At 45.4% G+C, this 12,731-nt stretch overlaps 1 pseudogene; it reads left to right on the plus strand.

Moving 5' to 3' along the window:
* Positions 1–5,257: 5,257 nt before the first annotated feature.
* Positions 5,258–5,927, plus strand: LOC138579496 (INO80 complex subunit B-like; annotated as a pseudogene).
* The last annotated feature ends 6,804 nt before the right edge of the window (positions 5,928–12,731 follow it).

Genomic DNA, 12,731 nt, shown 5'->3' on the forward strand with positions numbered 1-12,731 from the left:
TAGGAAACTATTTGGACTACAGATTGGCTTCCAGGATGAACCTACCCCTCACCCGAAAGACCACTACCGATGTCGTCACCACTGTTGATGGAACTGAAATTGCCTCTGGGCCCGTAACTCATTCCACTGCAGAGATGACTTTGCTGGGTCAGGATGGACACCGAGAGGTTATGGTGTTTGATTTAATCAAGGCTCCACAGTTTCAACTGATACTGGGAATCCCTTGGTTGGAAAAACACAATCCCTGTATTGATTGGCGAGAGAAGAGACTAACCTTCCCAGAATGTGCTAACACCTGTTACCCAAAGAGAACTCTAAATTCAGTACTGGCCCCAATAATCGCAGCTGCCATACAATTACCTGCTGAATACCAAGACTTTCAGGATGTCTTTCAAAAGGAGCAGGCAAACACCTTACCACCGCACAGATCGTATGATTGTCAAATAGATCTCATACCATGAGCACAACCACCTTGCAGCAGAATCTATGCCCTCACGGAACCTGAAAATCTCCACTTGCGCCAGTACCTAGACCAGTATCTTGCTAATGGCTTCATCCGCCCGTCCAAGTCCCCTGCATCTTCCGCTTTGTTCTTCGTGCCAAAAAAGGAAGGCGACCTTAGAACATGCATTCACTACCGCGCGCTGAATCAGATAACTATCAAGAATCGGTACCCATTGCCTTTGATCCCTGAACTACTAGACCAGGTAAAGAACGCTTGTATATACACAAAACTAGACCTTCGGGGGGGGCATATCATCTGGTACGCGTCAAAGAGGGTGACGAATGGAAGACTGCTTTTCGCACCAAGTACGGATTATTTGAGTACCAGGTGATGCCTTTCGGACTGTGTAACGCACCAGCAGCCTTCCAGTTCTTCATGAACGATGTCTTCCAAGAGCTCATCGATGTTTGTGTAGTCGTTTACATCGACGATATCTTAGTATACTCCCTATCAGAATCCGATCAGGTAAAGCACGTCCGAACAGTCCTAGAAAAGTTACGCCAGTATAAGTTATAAGCTAAACTGGAAAAGTGCATCTTTCACACTACGGAAGTAGAGTTTCTTGGATTTATTCTGACCCCGAAAGGAATCCGGATGGATACACGGAAGGTGGACGCAATTCTTAATTGGCCTTCGTCAAGCTCAGTCAAAGGAGTTCAAAGCATGCTCGGCTTTGCCAATTTCTACCACAGGTTTATCCCGGACTTCTCACACATTGTACATCCCATTACAACACTATTGTGAAAGAATAAATGCTTTACATGGACAGAAGAAGCCGAGAACGCCTTCCAAGAGTTAAAAAAGAAATTCACGTCCGCTCCTGTATTACGACACCCGCGCCCAGAGCTTCCCTACATAGTGGAAACAGATGCATCCAGTTCAGCTATGGGAGCAGTGCTCTCCCAAAAGGATCCCGAAACTAACCAGCTGCACCCAGTGGCGTTTTGGTGAAGAAAGTTTTCGGCTCCCGAATTAAATTATGCTATAACCGACAAGGAACTGTTTGCCATCAAGTCCGCCTTCAAGGCTTGGCGGCACTATCTGCTAGGCGCCAGGCATACCATTACGGTCATCACTGATCACCGCAATTTACAATACCTAAAGGTAGCCAAGGCCCAATCTTCACGCCAACTCCGTTGGGCATTGTTCTTCGCCGAGTTTGATTTTGTAATAACCTACCGACCAGGTTGTAAAAATGGAAAAGCTGACGCCCTGTCCCGAATAGGAATGGGAGAAACAGAAAGAGCTTTAGAACCTGTACCCATAATTCCTGAACAGAGGATCGTTGGTCTGACATCCATACACTCTCTGGAGGACATTCAAGAAAAGGTCCATCAACTCTTTGATTCCGATGGCTTACAGGGCTGGGCAAGGAAAGGCCCAGAGTATTCTGTCACCAACAATCTACCTTATTACCAAGGCCGGCTATTTTTGCCACTAGAGGAACTACAGAAACGTGTCATTTCTCATTACCACGACACCTTGATGGAAGCACATCCTGGCATTGCTAAAATTGAAGCCAAAATCAAGAAACAGTTTTGGTGGCCCACCTGGCGAAAAGATGTCAAGTGGTTTGTCATGTCTTGTGGCATTTGCGCTCAAAATAAAGGGGAAAAGAAAAAACCTGCTGGATTGTTACAACCGTTAGACATACCACCTACTCCTTGGCATACCTTGTCATTAGACTTTATCACGGATTTACCCCCGTGCAAAGGTTATAACACCTTTCTAGTTATTGTAGATCTTTTTTCTAAAATGGCCCATTTCATTCCTTTAAAAGAAATACCTTCAGCTTCAATCCTGGCCAAGGATTTCCTTGAAAATGTTGTCCGTCTACATGGCTTTCCTTCCGTGTTAATTTCAGACCGGGGAAGTCGATTTATTTCACATTTTTGGAGGAAGTGCTGCCAGCTGGCACAAATTGATGTTAGGCTTTCAACCAGCCACCATCCCCAGACCGACGGTCAAACTGAGAGAACCAACCAGACTCTTGAGCAATACCTACGTTGTATGCTACATCAATCTGAGGAGGATTGGAAAGACATTCTTTGGATCGCCGAGTATGCATACAATAACTCTGTACACTCAGGAACTAAACAAAGCCCTTTTTTTACCATATATGGTCACCATCCTTGAACCTCAGACTTAGATTCTCCCCAGCATTTAGAGATGCCTGCGGTGGACCATCTCCACGCTGTTATCACACAAGCCTTTAAAGAGGCGACTGCACATTTACAAAAGGCTAAGGATAAATACAAGAAGGATGCTGATCAACACAGGAGTGAAGCACCGCAATACCAAGTATGGTTAGCCACCAAGTACTTACCACTCAAGGGAACACGGACTTTTAACCCCAGGTACTTGGGACCTTATTCTATTAAGGCTATTATTAACCCAGTGGCCGTCAAGTTGGACCTGCCTGGTCATATGCGTGTTCATCCTGTTTTTCACGTGTCTCTTTTGAAGCCTGTGCAACCAGGAACTAGACTAACCACCCCACCTGAACCTATCCTCATAGACGGGGAAGCCGAATTCAAAGTCAAGAATATTTTGGACTCTAAAAGGGTGAGATCAAAACTCTTCTATCTCATTGATTGGAAAGGTTATGGTCCACAAGAAAGATCTTGGGAGCCTAGTGACCATGTGCATGCACCTCAATTAGTGAAAAGGTTCCACCAAGAATTTCCAGACAAACCAAGGCCGAGAGGGAGAACAGCTTTAGGAGGGGCCTTGAGGGGGAGTGCTGTCACGATGCCTGCCCCCGGAAAGCCAGACCAGGCCCAGCAACCCCGGAAGCAGGCATCATACCACTTGAAGTATGCCCAAAAACCCCAGTTAGGGGCTCTTTGGCTACAGTCATGGCGCCTATGGCGCCAGGCTCATAAGAGAAATCTTACCTGTTGCAGACCATGCTGCATACCTACCTGATGCAGACCATGCTGCACAAAGCCACAAGCCAAATGAGGCTAAAAGGGACTACTTTACCTCAGGGACTCCTTTGCTCTCGGGTGGGGCTGTGGAAGAATACTTAGCTGGGACTTCTTCCAAGGCTATTTAAGCCACACCCGAACAGCCACACGTGCTTCGCGTTATTCTGCTTGCTGCAGCGTAACGCTCACCGTGTCTTCAGCAGCTCCAGTCTTCAGCCACGCCCGCTTCAGCCCTGGAACACCTGGGACAAGAAAAGGAGAAGGAGAAGAAGTCAGAACAAAACCCTTACCTGAATCCTTGATCCAGCACATCGTCGATCTGGAAGAGAGAAGCCTTCTCAGGTGCGTTGCCACGCACCTCGCAGAGCCGCGCTGAACTCACCAACCGGGGCTGCATTCCTTTACTCCATCGCGAATCCAGCATCTCCAGGCCATTCTTCAACACCTGGGGGAGACCAGAACAGATAGGTGAGCAAGGGCAATACAAACCACCCCCAAAGACTTACCTGATTTACCACAGGGGGGTACTCACCTCATCTCGGGTCGGCGTAGTCAATTCTGCATCACTGCCGCACCCCGGCCCCTAAGGGGAAAACAAGGACAATACAAATCACCCCCAAAGACTTACCTGATTACCACAGGGGGGTACTCACCTCATTTCGGATTGGCGCAGCTAATTCTGCATCATCGCTTTACCCCGGCCCCAAAGGGGAGAATCACAATAGACTTACCAGGATCTTACCAATTGCCACTTGGAACTCTTCTGGAGGTTTAAATCCGCAACCTGCAAGGAATCTGGCAGAGTGAAAATCAGACCTTTGAACTTTTACGAACAATTGGACTTCGAGTCAATACTGGAACTCACCAATTCCTCCACGCCAGTGAAGTAACTGGTCGTCTAGGCACCCCTGCGCTCGACGCAGGATGGAGAGCTCTTCTTTCCAAATCTTCAGGTGAGATTAAGAGGGAACTTCAGGAGTGTTCTGTGAGCAGACAAGGGGAGTGGGAAGGCGGGTTAACGCTCATGTTACGGGAGGTTAATTCCCTTTCTCCATTGCAGAAAGATATTCGTATGAGTCCAACAAACGAAGCTAAGTGGGTCTGTCCAGTCGGTCATCTCGGCTCTACGTGTTACTCCGGTGGAAGCAACAGCGGGCCAGTCCAGATCGACACCCCCATGGGAATCAGGTGAGCGTAACAGTACCTACCAAAAGTAGGGGAAACAGAATGTCGGATAATGTGAGATCCTACATCAAGACAGAGGTCAACAAGATGTTAGATCTTGGGGTGATTGACCCCTCCAGTAGTCCTTGGTCCAGTCCTGTGGTCTGGTTGCAAAAGAAGATTCCTCTGTGTTGACGTTCTGTGTGGATTACAGGGCTTTGAATGATGTCACCAAGACAGATTCACAACCCTTACCTAGAACTGATGAGCTGGTGGATACATTAAGTGCCTCCAGGTACTGCAGCACATTGGACCTCACTGCAGGGTATTGGCAAATGGCACTAGCAGAACATGCCAAGGAGAAGACAGCATTCTCAACTCCAGAAGGCCTTTACAGGTTCAGGGTAATGCCCTTTGGGTTGCAAAATGCACCTGCCACTGCAGAGGCTTGTAAATCATGTCCTTAATAGGTTGGATGAATTCAGTCTTGCATAGCTCTATGATATAGCCGTTTTCAGTGCCACCTGGGAGGATCATGTGAAACACCTTAGAATTGTGTTACAGGTGCTTCACAAGGCCCACTTGACTATAAAAGGGCAGCAAGTGTCACACCGCCTGTCGTGAGCTCTCAGGTCAGAGCCTGTTCTGCTGTTCTCTCATGGACCCCCGCGGGAGCGACAACGATCTAAGCGGGCATGGGTCACACAAAAAGAAACACCAGACGGTCAAGAAACACAAGAAAAAGCACCACCAAGACCAGCTCCTCCGAAACCCTGGAGTCCGACTTGTGCCCCTCCAAGCCGCAGCTGAAAACCAAGCTGGGGGGCCAGATCCTGGGCACCAAAAGTGTGCCAACATTTACAGTCGTCCCTGAGGCGAAGCAGTCCCTATCCCCTTTGATGGTTGTGGATGATGATGACGAGCCCATGGAGGGAGTCCTGATCGAGCAGTACAGAGCCTGGCTAGATGAAGACAGTAACCTTGAGCCAATGCCCTTGCCAGACATGGTCTCAAAAGGATTCCTGAAATTCGAGGAAGACTAGGAACGATGCTGATTAGAGGCCCTGGAGAAGGGTGAGCTGGACGAAAATGGGGAACTCAAGAAGGAAGTGGACGAGTCTCTGCTGACTGCCAGACAGAAAGCCCTCCTGCAGAAGCAGCAGGTCCTGCCTCCTGCTTTACCAGAGCTTCCCATTGTCCTCCAACCCCAGGAAATGACTGAGGAGATGATGGTGAAACAAGAAGAGCGAGCCCGCAAGAGATGCCTACAGGCTGGCAAGAAGGCATAGGAGAGCAAAAACCAGACCATCAAACACCTGACCAAGTAAGTGTCAGACTGGTCAAGGTACAGTGGTCCACCTTAGGCATGAAGTATGTGGAAGGAGGAAATAGCCTCTACCCAGTAAAGTACAAGCAGTACAAAACTGGCCTACCCCCCACTACACAAACCCAGGTGAGAGCCTTTTTAGGTCTCACAGGGTACTATAGAAACTTTATGGCAGACTATGGAATCATAGCTGCCCCTCTGAATGCCCTCACAACTCCAAAGAAACCCAAGAAGGTCTCTTGGTCGGAGGATTGTGGGAAGGCCTTCAATGGCTTAAGAAACTTCTTGTGCCAGGCCTCTGTTTGCAGGGCCCCCGATTACCAATGTCCCTTTATTGATGCCTCTGACACTGGGATAGGTGCTATATTGTGTGGGCCACAAGGAAGCTGGGGCCCTACCTCTATGGGACCCACTTCACTGTGCAAACTGATCATAAACCCTTAAAAGTGGCTCATGAACATGATGGGAGAGAATCCTAAATTGCTCAGGTGGTCCGTAAGCCTGCAAGGGGTTCACTTTTTTTTTTATATTTATATGGTTTTTGCAAACCTTTAAAAACATGGACAGAAAAAGATCAGACGCTTCTATACATCCAAATCAATCATTAAATTACTGTTTGAATTTATGGTCCATCTTTACAACTAAACTCTCCTTTAAGACACGGAGGAAGGAGACCAGTGCACGTAACACGGCTTTGTTTGAGCCATCAAACAGTAATCTCCACCAGTCTTCCATATTTAATACCTCAGATTTTTTGATGACTGGCCCAAAAATCACATTTCTGTGTTGCTCCAGACCAGGGCACGTCTTATCAGATGCTTAAGGGTTTCATTAGAGGTTTCACAAAACCTACACATTAGGTCTAAGTTGTTAGATTGAGACCAGAAGCTTAGATGCTCCTTGGTAGGTAGAGCATTGAGCCTAAACTGCATGTATAATGTTCATTGATCCGGAAAGCGGGTCAAAAAGTCCGGAAGCAAACCATATGCTCTTGCCTCTACTGGACTTTCCTTCATTGATCGTGAGTCAGCTCTCGCTTTACATGTGTTAATCCAGTCAGTTCTCCACATTTTTAGTTTTGCAGCATCTGGATTATCAATCAGAGTTTGTGTCGAGATGTCATATGTATTTAATACCTCCAGACACAGCGCTTACCATTGATGCACAGTTGTTTGTGGTATTTCAGTCTCTGGGTTTTGGAGTATGGCAATTTGAGCAGGCGGGTTCGTTTGTATTGTTTTCCTATAGAGACTTAGGAGATTCCAGGCAACTCTTGCTTGGATTGCGATATATGCAAGTTTGTATCTTATGCAAGCTGTTGCAGTTCCTTTCGGTAAGTGTAAAACTTTTGACCAAAAGATGTTTTCAAGAGAACTCCACACCTTGTGTCCACGTCCAAAGACGTTTTCGCCGCCGTATATCAATGCGGGCACCACTTTTTGTTGAAAAAAGGTTTGTGGGTTTTAGTGAGAATTTTCCATATTTTTTGTTATTCAAAGATGTCTGGCATGCTAACTGCCGACATTTACTCTTCACTGTTTCAGCCCAAGGTGCGTCGTTTCTGCTAGAGCTAATTTGCATCCCCAGGTACGAGGTGTTCCTCACAATCTTGATTGGTTCTTTGTCTAAGTGCCAGTTGAATCTCTTCAGATTACCTTTGTTGCCCTGTTATTTTTCAAGTATCAGGATTTCACATTTATCCTTGTTAATAGTGAGGCCATTCAATGTAAGGTATTCTTCAACGATGTTAAGTTTCCGTTGAAGGCCTATCGGTGTCAAGTCCAAAAGGATAAAATCATCTGCATAAACAAGGTAGTCAATATGAGAGCCATGTATTTTTGGTGGAAATACGATTATCTCTTTGAAAATCTTTCTAATGTCGGAGATGAACAGGTTGACGATGCTAGCTGCTAAGGGACAGCCTTATTTGACGTACCTCGCGGTCGCAATTGGGGCTGAGAGGGTGCCCTTACAATCTAGTCTGACCCTGATTGAAGTGTTTGTGTGTAACTCACGAATAGCAGCTATCAGACTTGGTGGACAGTTCCATTTACTTAACTTTTGCCAAAGTAAGTCTCTGTTTATACTGTCAAAAGCTTGTGACAAATCTATTAATGCCAAGTAGGTCATGAGCTTGGTCCGATGGGCTTCCATCTTTAATAGATTGATCAGCAAGAGATTGATACAGCACCCCACTCCCTTGACAAATCCTGTCTGACGTGGGTCAACCCGATTTTGTTTCGTAGCCCATGCCAGCAGTTGTTGCAGGAGGGTAGCATACACTTTCCCCAGCACGTCAAGAAGAGCAATAGGTCTATAGTTTTTTGGATTTCTTCTGTCTCCTTTTTTGAAAATGGGTACAATCACGGCTGATTTCCATGAAGTTGGAGTATGGCAGTGCTTGGTAATTCTTTCGAACAGAGCGTAGCAAAAGTGTGACCATTCTTCCGGATGGCGTTAAGAGCAAAGTTCGTAAGCCCATCTGGTCCAGGAGCCCTAGATTCATGCACGTTCCTGATTGTTCGCAGAATGTCTTTGTTGAATGCAATCTCCCATCTTGTTAGCTCAGGAGGTTCCCATTCTTTGGTGGATTTATCTTTCTGAAATAGGTCTGAGTAAAAAGATGTCCATTCCGCTTCCGAAACCAGATTTGCTTGCAGAGCATGTTGTGGGGCGAAATTGTCATGAATTAGTCTCCAATAATCGGCTGAGTTAGTATTCGCCATTTTCAACAACATGAGCTCCGCATCATTCTGTAGCATTATGGCTTTGTGTGATTTGAGCCAGTTCTTACAGGCTTGTTTATATTTGCGTCTTTGTTCACAAGCGTCTACAGAGGTGCTTTGTTTCACCTTTTTTTTCAAATTCTGGCGGAGAGTTCTTTTCTTTTGCAGAATATCAAGGACGAATTTGTGTTTGGGTGTAAATTCGACGTTTCTTAAATTGTGCCTCCGTTCGACATATTGAGTTAACAGATGGTCGTATTCCAAGATGCTAGAGTTCAGAAATTTTGCAGAGATGAAGGTTACTTCCTTGGTGTCCAAGTAGAGCCAGACTCGACTGGCTCCCGTTCTGACTTGGTGCTCCCAGCGCTCTTGATTGCAATCGCGCGAGGAGTTAAGTTCCAGTGTTACCATATCGTGGTCACTATAAGACATTTTTGTGACTTTTAGAGAAATTGTTTGTGAGTGGATGGCTCCAGATACGAATATGTAGTCAAGCGTGGAACTCTGGACTCCTCTACTCCACGTTGGGGCCGCCGGAATGTCACCTGGTGTTTGTCCATTCAACAACAACAAGCCTCGTGTGTCCATTTCTAGACACCACTGGATTAGCAGTTGTTCTTCAGAGTTGCTCAGACTCTTCTTGTTACAGTTTGAATTCAAGTGAGCGATACAATCAATGTTGAGGTCGCCACAAATGATCAAATCATTGGAAGTGCCAGTGCCCATGATGTCATCGATGGCAGTTGTGACTTGGTCAATGAAGCTTGTGGCTCCAACCGCTCCATGATTCCAATAGAGATTCATGATGTACAGTTTGGAATCTCTTACGTGTACAGTGTCTGTACGGCTGACCATCACCACCTGAATATACGGAGAAAGATTGTTACAATTCACAATTCTGAAACCAGATGCTATTTTGGGTGCCACCAATAGCCCAGCCATTGGTCATCCCTTGGCTTGTTTAATTGCTGGATTAAGTGCTATATCGAACCCATCAAGAAGTGGAATTTCATTTAACCATGTTTCTTGCAGGCAAATGAGGTCCAAGTTAGAGGTCCAAGTGTTGTTAAATAAATGTGTGAATCCCCTAGTGCTCCAGGATCCTAATTCACAGGATGTGCGTGGTTCGGCAACCTGACGTTATTTCAGCTTGTAAGCGATATTCAATCAACACTACAGCTAAGTCAATGCCTAGTCTGGGATGCTGAGGAAATAGTACCAGTTCAGTACTCTGGATGACAACCCTTGTATAACACCCCCCTCTTAGAATCCCCCTGACCCCACTGAGCCAAGAAGTAGGTTTGTTTTGCAAATTTAAAAGGTTTATTTGGACAATTCAACAATATATATCTATCACACTTTATAAATAAATTGATAACTGATATCACACTTCAGAATACGACCGTGATCAACATTGGATAATGTTACAGGGGTACACTGATTTGGTTACTTAGGAGTAGGGCAGAGGATGAGGTAGCTGAAAATGCTTGATGGTTTCAAGGAAATGCTAGGTGGAATAAAATGCAGTACAGAAATAACTTATGATTTTAGCAAAAGGTAATATGATCACTTTTTCTTTTGCCAATTCACTCCCCCCCTATGCAATACAAGAAATGGAAGGAGAGCACACAGTCTTCAAGAATCCAACAAATCACACTTTATAATACAATACACAGTTCCAGTTCCCCCAGCAAGCTTAGAGAAAACAGGGATGAGTTTTAAACACAGGCAAATTACTTTAATGTGGTTTGCAAGGAAGTGAAAAGGTGCTAAAATTGCTTTTAATTCCCTCTAGAGGTTCAGGGTGAGTGAGAGATGCTTGTTGGTATTAGTGCAGGCTCACTTTAGCAATGCCCTATGAGTTGGTACCAGGTTGCAAACGGATTTTAACCAAGAGAAGCAAAAAAGCTGCTGATTTCTACAGATGAAGAAATCGGGCCAAATCGCAAATTGCAGTAAATTTCGCGAGTGCGTGTCTCGCGATTACGGGAAAAGTATAGGAAGTAGGTTCGTTGGAAAGCCTAGATTCTAAGCTTTCAGATGAAAATTTCGTTCCTAGCCCAAACGGTTCCAGAGATACGGACGATTTAATAAAGGTAGATTTTCAAGTAAAACTCAATGACAGGTGACAGCTTGCAGCTGCAGAATTGACAGGTGACAGTTGTGCAGCTTTAAAAATGACAGATGACACAATTTCTAGGAGGCTGTTCTACTTAGGTTAAAATAGTTTGGATTAGATTATTTTAACTAAGAGATTGGGTTCTGCACAGTTTGGGCGGTACTCGCAATATATTTTGGGCAGGAATGGGCCTCGCCACGAATCTGGTCAGGTTTTGGACTGGACTCCGGTTCTGGTCTCGGCACTTCACAGCGATCCGGATCTCTGGTTCTGCTCACAGCGGTCTGAGTCAGCTCTACTCTGCTTTCCGGTCCGGATCAAGTGGATTCTGGATGTAACACTGCTTTCTGGATACTGGCAAAAGTTATTGGCAAAAGTTCAAACAGCTCGCCCGGTTGTTGAATAGTTTGGTTGGTTTTGAGGCCTGCTGAAGAGGATTCAGCTGGTGGATTCAGGCCTCTCTGCTACAAATTCTGGAGTTAATTTCTGCTAAAGGTTCTGGAGATTGATGGATTTGAAGTCTGGATCTCTGGATGTGAAGTCGTCTGTCAGCATGCTCCGCAGCAAATGGAATTGAATGTCTCTACCTGTCCCAGCAGTCTCTTTTTATGTGTTTTGAAAATGGGTGTGTGCCTGGGCCTAGCTAAGCCTGCCCCTCTCTACTGGTCATTGTCCCAATTCTCCCCTCTCCCATGATTGGGGGAAGGAAATGGATTGTCATCATGATGAGGTCTGTTTATGGGTCAGAGGATCTTCCCCTGGTCAATTTGCACACAAATCTATTTCTGACCCAAATACATATTTATCTATGTACCATTTTTCTAATATTATAGGTCCAGTTAACATATTTCCTGTAGCACCAAACCATCCGATCCCTGTCTTTGTACGATGTCGTGTCCACTGATGACAGAATTCTCCCCTTTTCATCCAGATAACGACCTCTAAACCTTTCAAGATTTTACACAAATGTGCACCAGGGATATGGGTTACAGATGATAAAGTGTAAGATTTTTAACATGCATACATTTGGAGTAACAACCTTTTTTCCGCTACTATCCCCAGGAACATACCACAGGGTCCTAACACCTCTTAAAATGTGCACAGAAAAATCACAAGAATAATGATATTATTTATATAATTTTGACAGGTCCGTACTATGAATTATCGATCTTTTTAAAAGTATGCCCTGGTCAAAAAGGGGTGTGGCTTCCCACATGGTGGAATAACTGGTTTATCCACTTCCCCCAAGCTCAGCTGGCTAGCAGAGGCACTGCCCCTCCCAGTTTTCCCAAGCGGAAGCCACTTTACGGCCCCCCCAATATAACATTTGCCCGAGTCCAGGACAAGGCTTTGTTCAACCTCCTGCAGTCTGCAGGTCCCCTCCCTTAATTCAATCAGGTAGGTGTGAGCTCCTTTTGGCAGGGGCAGCAGGATGCAGCCAGGCCTGGGAAGAGTGGCTGAGCAGGTTTCTCCTGTCGGGGGTAGTTGTCAGGCAGAATTCAGCTAAATGTCACTTAAGTTCCCAGTTTTCTACATTCAAATCAAACTGACAATTTTTACATATACATTAAATAATTACTTCCTTCAAGTCATTTCAGAATATAGTTTTACATTGTATCCACCTCTTAGCAAGTCTTTCCTTGGCCTGGTTTTGTGTCATTTGTTCAGTTTTACACAAAAGTCTGGTGGTTTTAAAACGCCGGCATTCTGATAGTGATGAATACCGGTATTGAAACCATTTTTGGGATTAAGAAAATGAATTCCCCACAGTTCTGAGTTGCTTTTTGGCAATCAGCATTGCCATTCCCAATGGTTTCAGGCTACTGTGTGTGTAGCCCAATGGTGGTTTTAGGCAGTGCCCTCCTGTGCTCACAACATAGGCAAAAATGGGTGGCAGCCTATTCTTCATGTTTTCCCTGTGCACTCTCTAGGGAGTTCTGGCCATCATTATGTTTTCCAT

This window comes from Ambystoma mexicanum, chromosome 3p, assembly GCF_040938575.1.
Source record: "Ambystoma mexicanum isolate Mex_15411 chromosome 3p, UKY_AmexF1_1, whole genome shotgun sequence".
Lineage (NCBI taxonomy): Eukaryota > Metazoa > Chordata > Amphibia > Caudata > Ambystomatidae > Ambystoma > Ambystoma mexicanum.